Source organism: Salvelinus alpinus, chromosome 6 (assembly GCF_045679555.1).
Source record: "Salvelinus alpinus chromosome 6, SLU_Salpinus.1, whole genome shotgun sequence".
In the NCBI taxonomy this organism is placed as follows: domain Eukaryota; kingdom Metazoa; phylum Chordata; class Actinopteri; order Salmoniformes; family Salmonidae; genus Salvelinus; species Salvelinus alpinus.
In genome coordinates this window covers 98,513,685-98,526,445 of record NC_092091.1, presented here as the reverse complement: position 1 = coordinate 98,526,445, position 12,761 = coordinate 98,513,685, and positions in this window count along the sequence as shown.

Sequence of the window (12,761 nt, the reverse complement as noted above, 5' to 3'; positions counted from 1 at the left end):
ATTAGAGCCATAATGGAGACTAGGTATCTACCACCCCACTACCACTATCAGATTAGAGCCATAATGGAGACTAGTTATCTACCACCCCACTACCACTATCAGATTACAGCCATAAGGGCACTAGGCATCTACCACCCCACTACCACTATCAGATTAGAGCCATAAAGGCACTAGGCATCTACCACCCCACTACCACTATCAGATTAGAGCCATAAAGGCACTAGGCATCTACCACCCCACTACCACTATCAGATTAGAGCCATAAAGGCACTAGGCATCTACCACCCCACTACCACTATCAGATTAGAGCCATAATGGAGATTAGGTATCTTCCACCCCACTACCACTATCAGATTAGAGCCATAGTGGAGACTAGGTATCTACCACCCCGCTACCACTATCAGATTAGAGCCATAAGGGCACTTGACATCTACCACCCCACTACCACTATCAGATTAGAGCCATGAAGGCACTATGCATCTACCACCCCACTACCACTACCAGATTAGAGCCATAATGGAGACTAGGTATCTACCACACCACTACCACTACCAGATTAGAGCCATAATGGAGACTAGGTATCTACCACCCCACTACCACTATCAGATTAGAGCCATAATGGAGTCTAGGTATCTACCACCCCACTACCACTATCAGATTAGAGCCATAAAGGCACTAGGCATCTACCACCCCACTTCCACTATTAGATTAGAGCCATAATGGAGACTAGGTATCTATCACCCCACTACCACTATCAGATTAGAGCCATAATGGAGACTAGGTATCCACCACCCCTCTACCTCTATCAGATTAGAGCCATAATGGAGACTAGGTATCTACCACCCCACTACCACTATGTGATTAGAGCCATAATGGAGACTAGGCATCTACCACCCCACTACCACTATCAGATTAGAGCCATAATGGAGACTAGACATCAACCACCCCACTACCACTATCAGATTAGAGCCATAATGGACACTAGGTATCTACCACCCCACTACCACTATCAGATTAGAGCCATAAAGGCACTAGGTATCTACCACCCCACTACCACTATCAGATTAGAGCCATAAGGGCACTAGGCATCTACCACCCCACTACCACTATCAGATTAGAGCCATAATGGAGACTAGGTATCTACCACCCCACTACCACTATCAGATTAGAGCCATAATGGAGACTAGGTATGTACCACCCCACTACCACTACCAGATTAGAGCCATAATGGAAACTAGGTATCTACCACCCCACTACCACTATCAGATTAGAGCCATAATGGAGGATATGTATCTACCACCCCACTACCACTATCAGATTAGAGCCATAATGGAGACTAGGTATCTACCACCCCACTACCACTATCAGATTAGAGCCATAATGGAGACTAGTTATCTACCACCCCACTACCACTATCAGATTACAGCCAAAAGGGCACTAGGCATCTACCACCCCACTACCACTATCAGATTAGAGCCATAAAGGCACTAGGCATCTACCACCCCACTACCACTATCAGATTAGAGCCATAAAGGCACTAGGCATCTACCACCCCACTACCACTATTAGATTAGAGCCATAATGGAGAGTAGGTATCTTCCACCCCACTACCACTATCAGATTAGAGCCATAAGGGCACTTGGCATCTATCACCCCACTACCACTATCAGATTAGAGCCATAAAGGCACTAGGCATCTACCACCCCACTACCACTATCAGATTAGAGCCATAATGGAGACTAGGTATCTACCACTCCACTACCACTATCAGATTAGAGCCATAAGGGCACTAGGCATCTACCACCCCAATACCACTATCAGATTATAGCCATAAAGGCACTAGGCATCTACCACCCCACTACCACTATCAGATTAGAGCCATAATGGAAACTAGGTATCTACCACCCCACTACCACTATCAGATTAGAGCCATAATGGAGACTAGGTATCTACCACCCCACTACCACTACCAGATTAGAGCCATAATGGAGACTAGGTATCTACCACACCACTACCACTACCAGATTAGAGCCATAATGGAGACTAGGTATCTACCACCCCACTACCACTATCAGATTAGAGCCATAATGGAGACTAGGTATCTACCACCCCACTACCACTATCAGATTAGAGCCATAATGGAGACTAGGTATCTACCACCCCACTACCTCTATCAGATTAGAGCCATAATGGAGACTAGGTATGTACCACCCCACTACCACTACCAGATTAGAGCCATAATGGAAACTAGGAATCTACCACCCCACTACCACTATCAGATTAGAGCCATAATGGAGGATATGTATCTACCACCCCACTACCACTATCAGATTAGAGCCATAATGGAGACTAGGTATCTACCACCCCACTACCACTATCAGATTAGAGCCATAATGGAGACTAGTTATCTACCACCCCACTACCACTATCAGATTACAGCCATAAGGGCACTAGGCATCTACCACCCCACTACCACTATCAGATTAGAGCCATAAAGGCACTAGGCATCTACCACCCCACTACCACTATCAGATTAGAGCCATAAAGGCACTAGGCATCTACCACCCCACTACCACTATCAGATTAGAGCCATAAAGGCACTAGGCATCTACCACCCCACTACCACTATTAGATTAGAGCCATAATGGAGATTAGGTATCTTCCACCCCACTACCACTATCAGATTAGAGCCATAGTGGAGACTAGGTATCTACCACCCCGCTACCACTATCAGATTAGAGCCATAAGGGCACTTGACATCTACCACCCCACTACCACTATCAGATTAGAGCCATGAAGGCACTATGCATCTACCACCCCACTACCACTATCAGATTAGAGCCATATTGGAGACTAGGTATCTACCACCCCACTACCACTATCAGATTAGAGCCATAAGGGCACTAGGCATCTACCACCCCACTACCACTATCAGATTAGAGCCATAAAGGCACTAGGCATCTACCACCCCACTACCACTATCAATATTAGAGCCATAATGGAGACTAGGTATCTACCACCCCACTACCACTATCAGATTAGAGCCATAATGGAGACTAGGTATCTACCACCCCACTACCACTACCAGATTAGAGCCATAATGGAGACTAGGTATCTACCACACCACTACCACTACCAGATTAGAGCCATAATAGAGACTAGGTATCTACCAACCCACTACCACTATCAGATTAGAGCCATAATGGAGACTAGGTATCTTCCACCCCACTACCACTACCAGATTAGAGCCATAATGGAGACTAGGTATCTACCACCCCACTACCACTACCAAATTAGAGCCATAATGGAGGCTAGGTATCTACAACCCCACTACCACTATCAGATTAGAGCCATAATAGAGTCTAGGTATCTACCACCCCACTACCTCTATCAGATTAGAGCCATATTGGAGACTAGGTATCTACCACCCCACTACCACTATCAGATTAGAGCCATAAGGGCACTAGGCATCTACCACCCCACTACCACTATCAGATTAGAGCCATAAAGGCACTAGGCATCTACCACCCCACTACCACTATCAGATTAGAGCCATAATGGAGACTAGGTATCTACCACCCCACTACCACTATCAGATTAGAGCCATATGGGCACTAGGCATCTACCACCCCACTACTACTATCAGATTAGAGCCATAAAGGCACTAGGCATCTACCACCCCACTACCATTATCAGATTAGAGCCATAATGGAAACTAGGTATCTACCAACCCACTACCACTATCAGATTAGAGCCATAATGGAGACTAGTTATCTACCACCCCACTACCACTATCAGATTACAGCCAAAAGGGCACTAGGCATCTACCACCCCACTACCACTATCAGATTAGAGCCATAAAGGCACTAGGCATCTACCACCCCACTACCACTATCAGATTAGAGCCATAAAGGCACTAGGCATCTACCACCCCACTACCACTATTAGATTAGAGCCATAATGGAGAGTAGGTATCTTCCACCCCACTACCACTATCAGATTAGAGCCATAAGGGCACTTGGCATCTATCACCCCACTACCACTATCAGATTAGAGCCATAAAGGCACTAGGCATCTACCACCCCACTACCACTATCAGATTAGAGCCATAATGGAGACTAGGTATCTACCACTCCACTACCACTATCAGATTAGAGCCATAAGGGCACTAGGCATCTACCACCCCAATACCACTATCAGATTAGAGCCATAAAGGCACTAGGCATCTACCACCCCACTACCATTATCAGATTAGAGCCATAAGGGCACTAGGCATCTACCACCCCACTACCACTATCAGATTAGAGCCATAAAGGGACTAGGTATCTACCACCCCACTACCACTACCAGATTAGAGCCATAATGGAGACTAGGTATCTACCACACCACTACCACTACCAGATTAGAGCCATAATGGAGACTAGGTATCTACCACCCCACTACCACTATCAGATTAGAGCCATAATGGAGACTAGGTATCTACCACCCCACTACCACTATCAGATTAGAGCCATAATGGAGACTAGGTATCTACCACCCCACTACCTCTATCAGATTAGAGCCATAATGGAGACTAGGTATGTACCACCCCACTACCACTACCAGATTAGAGCCATAATGGAAACTAGGAATCTACCACCCCACTACCACTATCAGATTAGAGCCATAATGGAGGATATGTATCTACCACCCCACTACCACTATCAGATTAGAGCCATAATGGAGACTAGGTATCTACCACCCCACTACCACTATCAGATTAGAGCCATAATGGAGACTAGTTATCTACCACCCCACTACCACTATCAGATTACAGCCATAAGGGCACTAGGCATCTACCACCCCACTACCACTATCAGATTAGAGCCATAAAGGCACTAGGCATCTACCACCCCACTACCACTATCAGATTAGAGCCATAAAGGCACTAGGCATCTACCACCCCACTACCACTATCAGATTAGAGCCATAAAGGCACTAGGCATCTACCACCCCACTACCACTATTAGATTAGAGCCATAATGGAGATTAGGTATCTTCCACCCCACTACCACTATCAGATTAGAGCCATAGTGGAGACTAGGTATCTACCACCCCGCTACCACTATCAGATTAGAGCCATAAGGGCACTTGACATCTACCACCCCACTACCACTATCAGATTAGAGCCATGAAGGCACTATGCATCTACCACCCCACTACCACTATCAGATTAGAGCCATATTGGAGACTAGGTATCTACCACCCCACTACCACTATCAGATTAGAGCCATAAGGGCACTAGGCATCTACCACCCCACTACCACTATCAGATTAGAGCCATAAAGGCACTAGGCATCTACCACCCCACTACCACTATCAATATTAGAGCCATAATGGAGACTAGGTATCTACCACCCCACTACCACTATCAGATTAGAGCCATAATGGAGACTAGGTATCTACCACCCCACTACCACTACCAGATTAGAGCCATAATGGAGACTAGGTATCTACCACACCACTACCACTACCAGATTAGAGCCATAATAGAGACTAGGTATCTACCAACCCACTACCACTATCAGATTAGAGCCATAATGGAGACTAGGTATCTTCCACCCCACTACCACTACCAGATTAGAGCCATAATGGAGACTAGGTATCTACCACCCCACTACCACTACCAAATTAGAGCCATAATGGAGGCTAGGTATCTACAACCCCACTACCACTATCAGATTAGAGCCATAATAGAGTCTAGGTATCTACCACCCCACTACCTCTATTAGATTAGAGCCATATTGGAGACTAGGTATCTACCACCCCACTACCACTATCAGATTAGAGCCATAAGGGCACTAGGCATCTACCACCCCACTACCACTATCAGATTAGAGCCATAAAGGCACTAGGCATCTACCACCCCACTACCACTATCAGATTAGAGCCATAATGGAGACTAGGTATCTACCACCCCACTACCACTATCAGATTAGAGCCATATGGGCACTAGGCATCTACCACCCCACTACTACTATCAGATTAGAGCCATAAAGGCACTAGGCATCTACCACCCCACTACCATTATCAGATTAGAGCCATAATGGAAACTAGGTATCTACCAACCCACTACCACTATCAGATTAGAGCCATAATGGAGACTAGGTATCTACCACCCCACTACCACTACCAGATTAGAGCCATAATGGAGACTAGGTATCTACCACACCACTACCACTACCAGATTAAAACCATAATGGAGACTAGGTATCTACCACCCCACTACCACTATCAGATTAGAGCCATAATGGAGACTAGGTATCTACCACCCCACTACCACTATCAGATTAGAGCCATAAAGGCACTAGGCATCTACCACCCCACTTCCACTATTAGATTAGAGCCATAATGGAGACTAGGTATCTATCACCCCACTACCACTATCAGATTAGAGCCATAATGGAGACTAGGTATCCACCACCCCTCTACCTCTATCAGATTAGAGCCATAATGGAGACTAGGTATCTACCACCCCACTACCACTATGTGATTAGAGCCATAATGGAGACTAGGCATCTACCACCCCACTACCACTATCAGATTAGAGCCATAATGGACACTAGGTATCTACCACCCCACTACCACTATCAGATTAGAGCCATAAAGGCACTAGGTATCTACCACCCCACTACCACTATCAGATTAGAGCCATAAGGGCACTAGGCATCTACCACCCTACTACCACTATCAGATTAGAGCCATAATGGAGACTAGGTATCTACCACCCCACTACCACTATCAGATTAGAGCCATAATGGAGACTAGGTATGTACCACCCCACTACCACTACCAGATTAGAGCCATAATGGAAACTAGGTATCTACCACCCCACTACCACTATCAGATTAGAGCCATAATGGAGGATATGTATCTACCACCCCACTACCACTATCAGATTAGAGCCATAATGGAGACTAGTTATCTACCACCCCACTACCACTATCAGATTACAGCCAAAAGGGCACTAGGCATCTACCACCCCACTACCACTATCAGATTAGAGCCATAAAGGCACTAGGCATCTACCACCCCACTACCACTATCAGATTAGAGCCATAAAGGCACTAGGCATCTACCACCCCACTACCACTATTAGATTAGAGCCATAATGGAGAGTAGGTATCTTCCACCCCACTACCACTATCAGATTAGAGCCATAAGGGCACTTGGCATCTATCACCCCACTACCACTATCAGATTAGAGCCATAAAGGCACTAGGCATCTACCACCCCACTACCACTATCAGATTAGAGCCATAATGGAGACTAGGTATCTACCACTCCACTACCACTATCAGATTAGAGCCATAAGGGCACTAGGCATCTACCACCCCACTACCACTATCAGATTATAGCCATAAAGGCACTAGGCATCTACCACCCCACTACCATTATCAGATTAGAGCCATAATGGAAACTAGGTATCTACCAACCCACTACCACTATCAGATTAGAGACATAATGGAGACTAGGTATCTACCACCCCACTACCACTACCAGATTAGAGCCATAATGGAGACTAGGTATCTACCACACCACTACCACTACCAGATTAGAGCCATAATGGAGACTAGGTATCTACCACCCCACTACCACTATCAGATTAGAGCCATAATGGAGACTAGGTATCTACCACCCCACTACCACTATCAGATTAGAGCCATAATGGAGACTAGGTATCTACCACCCCACTACCTCTATCAGATTAGAGCCATAATGGAGAGTAGGTATCTTCCACCCCACTACCACTATCAGATTAGAGCCATAATGGAGACTAGGTATCTACCACCCCACTACCACTATCAGATTAGAGCCATAATGGAGACTAGGTATCTACCACCCCACTACCACTATCAGATTAGAGCCATAATGGAGATTAGGTATCTACCACCCCACTACCACTATCAGATTAGAGCCATAAGGGCACTTGGCATCTATCACCCCACTACCACTATCAGATTAGAGCCATAAAGGCACTAGGCATCTACCACCCCACTACCACTATCAGATTAGAGCCATAATGGAGACTAGGTATCTACCACTCCACTACCACTATCAGATTAGAGCCATAAGGGCACTAGGCATCTACCACCCCACTACCACTATCAGATTATAGCCATAAAGGCACTAGGCATCTACCACCCCACTACCACTATCAGATTAGAGCCATAATGGAGACTAGGTATCTACCACCCCACTACCACTATCAGATTAGAGCCATAATGGAGACTAGGTATCTACCACCCCACTACCACTATCAGATTAGAGCCATAATGGAAACTAGGTATCTACCACTCCACTACCACTATCAGATTAGAGCCATAAGGGCACTAGGCATCTACCACCCCACTACCACTATCAGATTAGAGCCATAAAGGCACTAGGCATCTACCACCCCACTACCACTATCAGATTAGAGCCATAATGGAGACTAGGTATCTACCACCCCACTACCACTATCAGATTAGAGCCATAAAGGCACTAGGCATCTACCACCCCACTACCACTATCAGATTAGAGCCATAATGGAGACTAGGTATCTACCACCCCACTACCACTATCAGATTAGAGCCATAATGGAGACTAGGTATCTACCACCCCACTACCACTATCAGATTAGAGCCATAAAGGCACTAGACATCTACCACCCCACTTCCACTATTAGATTAGAGCCATAATGGAGACTAGGTATCTATCACCCCACTACCACTATCAGATTAGAGCCATAATGGAGACTAGGTATCTACCACCCCTCTACCTCTATCAGATTAGAGCCATAATGGAGACTAGGTATCTACCACCCCACTACCACTATGTGATTAGAGCCATAATGGAGACTAGGTATCTACCACCCCACTACCACTATCAGATTAGAGCCATAATGGAGACTAGACATCAACCACCCCACTACCACTATCAGATTAGAGCCATAATGGAGACTAGGTATCTACCACCCCACTACCACTATCAGATTAGAGCCATAAAGGCACTAGGTATCTACCACCCCACTACCACTATCATATTAGAGCCATATTGGAGACTAGGTATGTACCACCCCACTACCACTACCAGATTAGAGCCATAATGGAAACTAGGTATCTACCACCCCACTACCACTATCAGATTAGAGCCCTAAAGGCACTAGGCATCTACCACCCCACTACCACTATCAGATTAGAGCCATAAAGGCACTAGGCATCTACCACCCCACTACCACTATTAGATTAGAGCCATAATGGAGACTAGGTATCTACCACCCCTCTACCTCTATCAGATTAGAGCCATAATGGAGACTAGGTATCTACCACCCCACTACCACTATGTGATTAGAGCCATAATGGAGACTAGGTATCTACCACCCCACTACCACTATCAGATTAGAGCCATAATGGAGACTAGACATCAACCACCCCACTACCACTATCAGATTAGAGCCATAATGGAGACTAGGTATCTACCACCCCACTACCACTATCAGATTAGAGCCATAAAGGCACTAGGTATCTACCACCCCACTACCACTATCAGATTAGAGCCATATTGGAGACTAGGTATGTACCACCCCACTACCACTACCAGATTAGAGCCATAATGGAAACTAGGTATCTACCACCCCACTACCACTATCAGATTAGAGCCCTAAAGGCACTAGGCATCTACCACCCCACTACCACTATCAGATTAGAGCCATAAAGGCACTAGGCATCTACCACCCCACTACCACTATTAGATTAGAGCCATAATGGAGACTAGGTATCTACCACCCCACTACCACTATCAGATTAGAGCCATAAGGGCACTAGGCATCTACCACCCCACTATCACTATCAGATTAGAGCCATAATGGAGACTAGGTATCTACCACCCCACTACCACTATCAGATTAGAGCCATAAGGGCACTAGGCATCTATCACCCCACTACCACTATCAGATTAGAGCCATAATGGAGAGTAGGTATCTTCCACCCCACTACAACTATCAGATTAGAGCCATAGTGGAGACTAGGTATCTACCACCCCGCTACCACTATCACATTAGAGCCATAAAGGCACTTGGCATCTACCACCCAACTACCACTATCAGATTAGAGCCATAAAGGCACTATGCATCTACCACCCCACTACCACTATCAGATTAGAGCCATAATGGAGACTAGGTATCTACCACCCCACTACCACTATCAGATTAGAGCCATAAGGGCACTAGGCATCTACCACCCCACTACCACTATCAGATTAGAGCCATAATGGAGACTAGGTATCTACCACCCCACTACCACTATCAGATTAGAGCCATAAAGGCACTAGACATCTACCACCCCACTTCCACTATTAGATTAGAGCCATAATGGAGACTAGGTATCTATCACCCCACTACCACTATCAGATTAGGGCCATAATGGAGACTAGGTATCTACCACCCCTCTACCTCTATCAGATTAGAGCCATAATGGAGACTAGGTATCTACCACCCCACTACCACTATGTGATTAGAGCCATAATGGAGACTAGGTATCTACCACCCCACTACCACTATCAGATTAGAGCCATAATGGAGACTAGACATCAACCACCCCACTACCACTATCAGATTAGAGCCATAATGGAGACTAGGTATCTACCACCCCACTACCACTATCAGATTAGAGCCATAAAGGCACTAGGTATCTACCACCCCACTACCACTATCAGATTAGAGCCATATTGGAGACTAGGTATGTACCACCCCACTACCACTACCAGATTAGAGCCATAATGGAAACTAGGTATCTACCACCCCACTACCACTATCAGATTAGAGCCCTAAAGGCACTAGGCATCTACCACCCCACTACCACTATCAGATTAGAGCCATAAAGGCACTAGGCATCTACCACCCCACTACCACTATTAGATTAGAGCCATAATGGAGACTAGGTATCTACCACCCCACTACCTCTATCAGATTAGAGCCATAAAGGCACTAGGCATCTACCACCCCACTACCACTATCAGATTAGAGCCATTAAGGCACTAGGCATCTACCACCCCACTACCACTTTCAGATTAGAGCCATAATGGAGACTAGGTATCTACCACCCCACTACCACTATCAGATTAGAGCCATAAGGGCACTAGGCATCTACCACCCCACTATCACTATCAGATTAGAGCCATAATGGAGACTAGGTATCTACCACCCCACTACCACTATCAGATTAGAGCCATAAGGGCACTAGGCATCTATCACCCCACTACCACTATCAGATTAGAGCCATAATGGAGAGTAGGTATCTTCCACCCCACTACAACTATCAGATTAGAGCCATAGTGGAGACTAGGTATCTACCACCCCGCTACCACTATCAGATTAGAGCCATAAAGGCACTTGGCATCTACCACCCAACTACCACTATCAGATTAGAGCCATAAAGGCACTATGCATCTACCACCCCACTACCACTATCAGATTAGAGCCATAATGGAGACTAGGTATCTTCCACCCCACTACCACTACCAGATTAGAGCCATAATGGAGACTAGGTATCTACCACCCCACTACCACTACCAGATTAGAGCCATAATGGAGACTAGGTATCTACCACCCCACTACCACTATCAGATTAGAGCCATAATGGAGAATAGGTATCTACCACCCCACTACCACTATCAGATTAGAGTCATAAGGGCACTAGGCATCTACCACCCCACTACCACTATCAGAATAGAGCCATAAAGGCACTAGGCATCTAACACCCCACTACCACTATCAATATTAGAGCCATAATGGAGACTAGGTATCTACCACCCCACTACCACTATCAGATTAGAGCCATAATGGAGACTAGGTATCTACCACCCCACTACCACTACCAGATTAGAGCCATAATGGAGACTAGGTATCTACCACACCACTACCACTACCAGATTAGAGCCATAATAAAGACTAGGTATCTACCACCCCACTACCACTATCAGATTAGAGCCATAATGGAGACTAGGTATCTACCACCCCACTACCACTATCAGATTAGAGCCATAATGGAGACTAGGTATCTACCACCCCACTACCCCTATCAGATTAGAGCCATAATGGAGACTAGGTATCTACCACCCCACTACCACTATCAGATTAGAGCCATAATGGAGACTAGGTATCTACCACCCCACTACCACTATCAGATTAGAGCCATAATAGAGACTAGGTATCTACCAACCCACTACCACTATCAGATTAGAGCCATAATGGAGACTAGGTATCTACCACCCCACTACCACTACCAAATTAGAGCCATAATGTAGGCTAGGTATCTACAACCCCACTACCACTATCAGATTAGAGCCATAATGGAGACTAGGTATCTACCACCCCACTACCACTATCAGATTAGAGCCATAAAGGCACTAGGCATCTACCACCCCACTACCACTATCAGATTAGAGCCATAATGGAAACTAGGTATCTACCACCCCACTACCACTATCAGATTAGAGCCATAAAGGCACTAGGCATCTACCACCCCACTACCACTATCAGATTACAGCCATAATGGAGACTAGGTATCTACCACCCCACTACCACTATCAGATTAGAGCCATAATGGAGACTAGGTATCTACCACCCCACTACCACTATCAGATTAGAGCCATAAAGGCACTAGACATCTACCACCCCACTTCCACTATTAGATTAGAGCCATAATGGAGACTAGGTATCTATCACCCCACTACCACTATCA